The sequence below is a fragment of the Acomys russatus genome, chromosome 11, assembly GCF_903995435.1.
Source record: "Acomys russatus chromosome 11, mAcoRus1.1, whole genome shotgun sequence".
NCBI classification, from domain to species: Eukaryota; Metazoa; Chordata; class Mammalia; order Rodentia; family Muridae; genus Acomys; species Acomys russatus.
Genome location: NC_067147.1, coordinates 45,531,697 through 45,539,803, shown reverse-complemented (window position 1 = coordinate 45,539,803; position 8,107 = coordinate 45,531,697). Strand labels below are relative to the sequence as shown.

Genomic DNA, 8,107 nt, shown 5'->3' with positions numbered 1-8,107 from the left:
AATCAAGTTGCTCATTCTGAAAGGCTAATCTGTAAGCAAAGAACAGAGGATTAAATGAATTTGACTACTCCCTTAACCTTTTCTTTTTCTTTTTTTTTTTTTTCTTTCTCTCTCTCCTTTTTTCCCCTTCTTACATCTAGGTTATAGCCTTCTGTTAATGTATTCAGTTAATTAAGTATTGCTGTGACCTGGTGGCAATGTCTGAAATCCAGGGAATTTCTCCCTCTTGAAGGTCTGCCTTCCCCACAGGGCTCAGTGTAATCTGTTTCTGGTGAGTCTATGTACAAACTATGTACAAACTTCTAGAATGTTTTAATAAATTTATCAAGCAAAAAATATTACAAACATTTCATTTCCTTTGCCTCAGACACACACACACACACACACACACACACACACACACATACACACACACACACACACAACTGCCTTCATTGCAAATTCTTGCCAGTATGAATCACCCTAAGTAATATTTGCCTTAACTTTAGCGTGGTTCAACAAACAACCTTTATATGGCTGGACTTCAAAGAGAGGAGAAATGAAGGTTAGAAATGTGATAGGCATAATCTATTATTAGGCATGAAACTTTAAACCACTTTTAGCTATAACTCTAAAACCTGCATAATCTAGGTTTTTTAACATACTGCATGTTTATTGTGCTTTCACTTACACAAGCATTTATCTCCCAGTGTTTGTGAGAGAAATACTTTCCACTGCACCATGTGTGTCACTATTTGGCTTAATTTTTCCTAATATTTAATTTAGAAAGGGGAAAATGGTAATATTATAACAGGATTCTCATGTGTCCTGGCCAAAATTCTTAGTGTTCCTCCTTGAGTAAAATTAATCTGTTACCAGTTCCCTGACCTGCAAGTCAGGTTTCAGTAAAATAGGCACCCGGGGGAGGAGGGCAAAAGAAGTCGGGAAGCCAGGCTGGGGAGAGAGATAAGATCTCTTTCTTTGACTAAGGGGGGTGGTGTGGGTGGGGGAGAAGAAAGTCTAAGCCCAGCCATGCCATCCAATGACAGAAAATAAGCTGAAAGTGTATCTTAGCCGTGATGTTTGAAGATATTTATTAATTCCATCCATAAAAACATTTGCAGCAGGAACAGTAATTGTTAAAATCTGTACTGCGATTATTTCTTTAATGGCGGGAGTGGGGGAAGGTGGGGGGGGCTGGTGGGGGGGGGGGGGAATCTAGCTTCTCCTTATTTTACTTTCCTCTTCCTCCACATGCATTTGCACCAAAACAGCAGCAACAACAAAACAAAACTAATGTTATGAAAGATGTCAGATGTCAGGAGAGCTCCTAGCACAAGAGACCATAAGACAGCATTGGGGATGTCGGGGACCTACGCTTATGCCGAAGCAAAAACACATTTTGTTCTTGATTGAATTTGCACTCCCTAATACAGTAGATTAAAAATAAGTCCAACTGTTAAACGCATTAGTGTTCAGCCATGGTTCTGGTGCCAGAAAAACAGATACTGCTCCAGGCCCGGCCTCTCTCTGCTAGACTTGAGGAGCCAGAGGAAATCTGACCCCCATGGAAACCTGAGCCCCAAAGTCCATCCATGACCCTGCAGTTTGGGGATTCCTTATTTTCGTCTGGTGATGAAATCTCAGAACCATCTTAATATTTTCTCACACTGGGTCGAAACTCAGCATCTCTCAGCAAGGCTGTAAGAAAATACGGCTTAGGAAAATGGAGAAAGAATTGCTAATGGCCCCAATGAAGGCACTCGGGGAAGGAATATGAAATTAAGCTGTTGTCTGCCGAAAAAGGTATTTGTGAAAGTTACATCTTTTTAAAAGAGCTGTACGCCACACCCTCACCTCCCTAGAATCTTAAGAAACTGGAGAGATGGCTCCACAGTTGAAAGCTCACACTGCACCTGCAGAGGACCCATGTTTGGTTCTCAGCACCTAAGTGAGGGACCTCACCACCACCTGTAATTCCAGATCCTGGGGATCTGATGCCCCCTTCTGGATGTCACAGGCACCTGCACTCACATGTGCACACACCTACAGATGCAATCATAGAACCAAAAGTGAAATAAACCTCTTATTCCCAAAACTAACTATTTAACTGGGCCAGATGATTGGAATGGGTCCTCAGAGCTGACACTCCAGAGATCATGTTGTCTTGTGGATGGTGTGGTGCTCAATGAAGTTGGAAAGAGAATTTGGCCAAAGCCATGCTGGGCAGGCCCAACATTGCTGGACATCGAATGTAAACGTCGGCTTCCTCAGGCCTCCCCTCTGTCGTGGAACCACATGACCCTTTAACTTTATTCAAAAAACAAAAAACTGGTTTCCAGAGAGATGTCTATGCTGTTAAGTTGAAAGGACACAAGCTCAGCTGTATCAGGCAGTTCACGCCAGCTCAAAATGGACCTGCTACCTCTGGCTACTCTGGGCAAGTACCCTAACTTGTGTGTGTGTGTGTGTGTGTGTGCGCGCGCGTGCGCGCACACGCGAGCACAGACAGACAGAAGACAGAGACAGAAAGAAAGAGAGAGACAGAGAAAGGAGAACGATGGAGGGAAGAAGGGAGGGAGGGAGGGAGGGAGGAAGAAAAGAATACACATTAAAACTAAACCATTAGGTTAAAAACATACATTTTTCAGATAATTGTATTAATATTCTTTACCTAAACTGTATATCATTCCTCTGCAAGTTTTCTTCTAGTGTGTATCTTTGTTGTAACAAAAATACCAACTCTCATTCCTCACCCCTTCCCCCCACAGATTCTCCCCCTCTCTGTTCCCTCTGCTCTACCTCTGGCATATTTTTCTGGTCTTTGGTCATTCTAGCTTAATAGGTTACCTGTTGCTGACACTCCATTTCACACAGATGCGGCATTTTCTGCTGCAACATGCTTTCTGGAAGCAAAGGGGGATGAGGCTGTAACATCTGTAAATCTGCAAAGTAATAACTCCCTGAAAGCAATGCAGATATTGCCAGGGGAAGAAAAAAAAAGAAGAAGAAGAAGGAGAAGAAGAGTTAATTGAAACTATTTGGGGCATGCAATGTTGAACAATGAGACGGTTTCCGAGCAACACATATCTAAACGTGGCTTGCCAAAGACCTGCACACGTTTAATTTGTTCTACAAATTTGGTTAACCCAATAAAGTGTAAACATCAAACACTGGTAGTAGAAAGCATTAAACATTAACCAACTGAGACCTTAAAGACTTAGGCAGAACATTAAAATTAGAGGAGAAGATGGACTGGGCAACTCTGGGAAATTAGGTTAAGAATCCAAAAGGGAATGTTTGTGGCTGGGTTAAAAAAAAAATAGGAGAAACTATTTTGAGATTGGTGATCATTTGTCTCTGTGGACAGGCTATTTTCCCCCTTGGGATCATATTTTTAAAATCAAGCAAACATACCAAAGTCAATTTGATTTTCTGATTGTTCGCCGGGATGAAATGTATTACCACACAAATGAACCCTGAAAAGGGGGGATTTCAATGGCTGATCCCAGACTCATGAACCATGGGAAGGAACTGTTTCTTGTGTTTCTCTCTCTCTCTCTCTCTCTCTCTCTGTGTGTGTATGTGTGTTTATGAGTGTTCCACATTGCTTAGCCTAAAGCTTAAACCTTGTTAAGGTTCAATAAACCTTTGTTGAACAACGATAAGGATGGCTTTCTGGCTCACCTGCTCAGATGTGTTCCTTACCTGGGGAAAGCCAGTCTTCTGTAGTCGAGCAATAAATGCCCAGGTCTGAAAGAGAAAAGAAAATAATACCATGTTCAAGTCATTATGCCCTCAGAGTTCATGGCCTTACTAAGGAAATCCATGTAAAGTAAAAAACAATTCTCCCTCAAGAGAATATTTGGTCTATTTTCTCTCCCATATGTTGCTAAGGTCCTAGGCTATAGTAGAGGACAACTCTCAAGGACCCGAGGAATATTGGAGACACAGAAGGCAAAACATCGCTGGATCAAGATTTCACTCCTAGGGGCCTGCTGCAGAGACGGATCCACCAACCAAGGACAGCGCATGGGGAGGACGTAGGCCCTCTTCTTGGAAATAGTACATAGGCAGCACAGTGTCCTTGTGGGTCCCATAATATAGGGGAGCAGGGGCTGACATGGACTCTGGTGCCCACTTGTTGATCACTTCCCCCCTGGCAGGGTGGCCTTGCCAGGCCACAGAGGAAGAGGCTACTTGTAGTCCAGATGAGACTTGATAGGCTGAGGTCAGAGGTTAGGGGAGGAGGGCTGCTCCCTTTCTGAGGACTACTAGGAGAGGGGGCAAGGGAAGGATGAGGGAGGGAGGGTGAGGCCAGGAGGCGACAAGGGAAGGGACTACAATCGGGACGTAAAGTGAAAATTTTATTAATAAAATAAGAAAAACATATTTCACTCCTAAGAAATTAAGTACAGCCACCCCTCTTCTTGTGGTTGAAAGTAACTACCAGCGATGTAAGATGCAGTGGGACTCCTACAAGTTCTGACTGAACTTGCGATCCCCTAGAAACAGATCCCGAGACCACTTGAGTGCAGAAAGTTAGCATGAGAGGCACAGAAAATACTAGTTTAGGAACAAGAAAATGACATAAGGTGTAGAAAGGAGCCTCTACTGGGTATGTTGTCAAACTAGCTACCACCATGGGTGCCTGGATCTTAATACCAAGAGAGAACTCTGGGAGTCGAAGTAGAATCAGTACTGCAGAATTATCCCATCCAAGAGTAGGTGCTGGGAATCGATACAACCATTGCCGTCAGGCTTTGGGTAAGTTTATTCCTAAAAGCGTTCATTTCTCCTCCCTCAAGCCAGTCATGAGGACAGTCAAAGCAGGCCTTGGTGGAGACTACTGAGGAGAGAGAGAATGGAGGTGGTGACAGGTTCTGTGGTCTTCCAGCAGAGTCGGAGGCCATGAGACAGGTGAGTCCCAAGAGGCCCCTTTGGTGCAACATCTTAATACAGACAGAAAATGCTGAGAAGTTTGAAGGCGGCACTTCCTGGGTCCAGCATGGTGACTGCTTAGATATTATAAGAACTTAATCAGAAAGACTCCCCAGATATGATCTAATCTCTCTTTAATGGAGAAATTGTGCAGTCTTTTTTTTTTCTTCAAGAAGCTGATATAAGTTCAGGTTTGTGATCAAACAGACCAAAGTTTGAGTCCAAGACCTTGAACATACTATGCCATTTCTCTGATCTTTTCTTCTGTTTATAAGATGCTTATTTCATGGTGTTGATATAAAGGTGGAAAAATAAATACCACTTGGTTTGCCACAGTTATTGACACATGGTAAGTGACTACTGACTACTGGGATAGCTCTGGTCAGTGCCTGACACTAAGCCCCTGTAGTGACAGATCTTTAAGCATGCTATTTCGCCTCTCTGACACAGGTTGTAACACAGATGACAACATCTTCTGCATTTTCTATAGAATTCAGAGTTTTAGGGACTAGGAGAATAGTTCAGTCAGGCCACTCAAACATGAAGACCTAAGTTGATTCCCTGCCTATCCACATTAAAAAGGCAGAAAGAAAGAAAGAAAGAAAGAAAGAAAGAAAGAAAGAAAGAAAGAAAGAAAAGAAAGAAAGAAAAGAAAGAAAGCTATCTATGACTACACATGTTTGTAATCCCAGCCCTGAGGAAGCAAAGACAGGTGGATCCCTAGGGTTTGTTGGCTGGTCATTCTACCTGAATCAGAAAGCTGTGTGTTCCATGAGAGCCCCTGTCTCAAAAAATAAGGTGGAGAGCAATAGAAGAAATTAGCTGAGCGCTCATAGCTGATACTGACTGTTGGGACGCGCGCGCGCACACACACACACACACACACACACACACACACACACACACACGAAGCCCTATGCAGATACCATGAGGAGACACATTGAAGAAGCGCTTTATAGTTTACACAGTCTTTTCGTGTTTTTATCTTATTTCTGCATAGGAAAATCAATGTAAAAATCTATGTAGAGGCATCCTTCAGCTCTATGTATATCCCCAAGTCTGTTTTCTGTGTGGCTTATACACCATGATCTACAGGGAGACCTTTAGGGGCTGTGCGAAGGTGCCCATAGGGATATTGGTGTAAAGGAATGATGGCTGTTCAAGTCAGGAGAGGCACTGATCAGCAGCAGCAGCAGCAGGTCCCAAGTAGGTCCTGCAGGCTGGTGATCAAGATGGAGTCTCTTTAGATTAGGAATTAACCAAGAGGAAAATGTAAGGAAGGAGCTATAGACCCACGAATGGCATCTGTATGGGAGCTGGCTGGAGTGGGCGGGCGGGCAGGCAAGGAAGGCCTTTTTAAGCACATCAGGGAAATAGAAGCCTAATTGGAGTGCCTGGTAAGGAGAATTTCTCACCGGAACCACCTGCCAGGCAGAGTAGAAATTACAAAGACAAATGGCCTTCTTTTCTGTCTAGTTCACAGATGATAAACTGAGGTTAAAAAACAAACAAACCAACCAAGGATGGTTTAGCCCAAGCTAGAAAAACCTTCAGAAGCCCAGGTCTGTCTGATGCCAGGGTATTTAAACCTCTGCCCGACACTCATTTCCCACAATGCTGCAACAACTTGTGGGCCATGCAAAATATAAAAGGGACTAGGGATGTGGTTCTGCAGTTTGGTATGTGAGTTCCTGCCTGCCATGCACAAGGCCCTGGGTTCAAGGCTCCCCTATCATATAAACAAGGCGTGGCTACGCACACTTTAACCCTAGCACCCAAGAGGTGGAGGCAGGAAGATCAGAAATTCAGGGTCATCCATAGCTACACATCAAGTTCAAAGCCAGCCTGGGATTCAAGAGACCCAAACCCACACCCACAATAATAATCTGCTGTATAAGATGTATTTCTAAACCTTAGTCATCTATAGGAAAAAATATTTCACAGCCATCTCTTGCCAGTTCATGCACTTACCACTGAAATCATGAATATGTTGTGTAAAAAGAAGACAAAAGCAAGGCCATTAACTTTCCAAATGCTCTTTTCCTAAGGTATTTCTACCTTTCCAGAGGAATTTAACCAAGCCTACAAGAATAAATTTAAGTAATTAGCACAACTTTTTTTTCCCTCCGAGTAGCTTTTCCCTCAGTCACACTCAATGAGCTTATTTTAAAGCATGGGATCTAAGAATCAAATCATAATTCCTAACTTACAATTCCCTCAGGGAGCAGCTGAATGCTGTACCTAAGCTATGGCAGCCACTTCCAGATTGTCCCCATCTTTAGTAGGTGCAAAGCCAGAGCTCAGAAGAATAGCAGAACCTTCTCAAGGTCAGGTTTAAGCTGATAAGTGGAAGTCCCACCTTCAGAGCCAGGACCCCTGTGTTCACCCAGGAGCATGTGCAGGCTCCCAAGTCCTCAATCTCTGTGACTCCTCACAAGGGGAAAACATGCTCTTTTGAGTATTATAAGCAGCATATTTTTTATTGAAAAATAAAATCATTCATATTACATCTCAATTGCTATCCCACCCCATGCATCCTCCCATTCCTCCCTCCCTCTCTCCTGCTTTCACCCCATTCCCCTTCCCTATGACTGTGACTGATGGGGACCTCCTCCCCTTGAATATGATGCTAGGGTATCAAGTTTCTTCTTGGTAGTCTGCTATCCTTCCTCCAAGTGCCATTGGGCCGCCCCGTCAAGGGGACATGGCCAAATATGGGGCACCAGAGTTCGTGTGAAAGTCAGTCCCCACTCTCCACTTAACTGTGGAGAATGTCCTGGCCCTTGGCTAGGTCAGGGTAGGGGTTTGATGATGAGTGCATGTATTGTCCTTGTTTGGTGCCATAGATCAAGCAGAACCCCTGGGCTCAGATCCTCCCATCATAGTGTTCTTCTTGTAGGTTTCTAGGACCCTCTGGATCCGTCTATTTCCCTATCTCCTATATTTCTCTCACCTTAGGATGTGCTAACCTCTGTCCCACTTTCCTGGTAAGTGAAGACTTTCATGAGCCATGTCCCTTGGGCTAGTGTCCAGTTATGAGTGAGTATATACTATTCGAGTCTCTTAAGCAGCATATTTTTTAATGTGCTTCAGCAAACTTAGTTCCAAGGAATTTTTGAGAACAGACTTAGATTTTAAAATAAGAGGAAACTCTCCAAAAGGAGCCTGGTTGTTATAGAATAGGATT

The 8,107-nt window shown here is 43.5% G+C and overlaps 1 long non-coding RNA gene across 1 annotated transcript; it reads right to left on the bottom strand.

Annotated features, from left to right (window-relative positions):
* Positions 1–2,312: 2,312 nt before the first annotated feature.
* LOC127195191 (uncharacterized) lies at positions 2,313–3,733 on the bottom strand. The gene is made up of 4 exons (XR_007831368.1): positions 3,688–3,733; positions 3,397–3,458; positions 2,830–2,942; positions 2,313–2,432 (listed from the first exon to the last, which is right to left on the bottom strand). It is a non-coding gene; the product is annotated as an uncharacterized LOC127195191 (long non-coding RNA).
* Between the last annotated feature and the right edge of the window lie 4,374 nt (positions 3,734–8,107).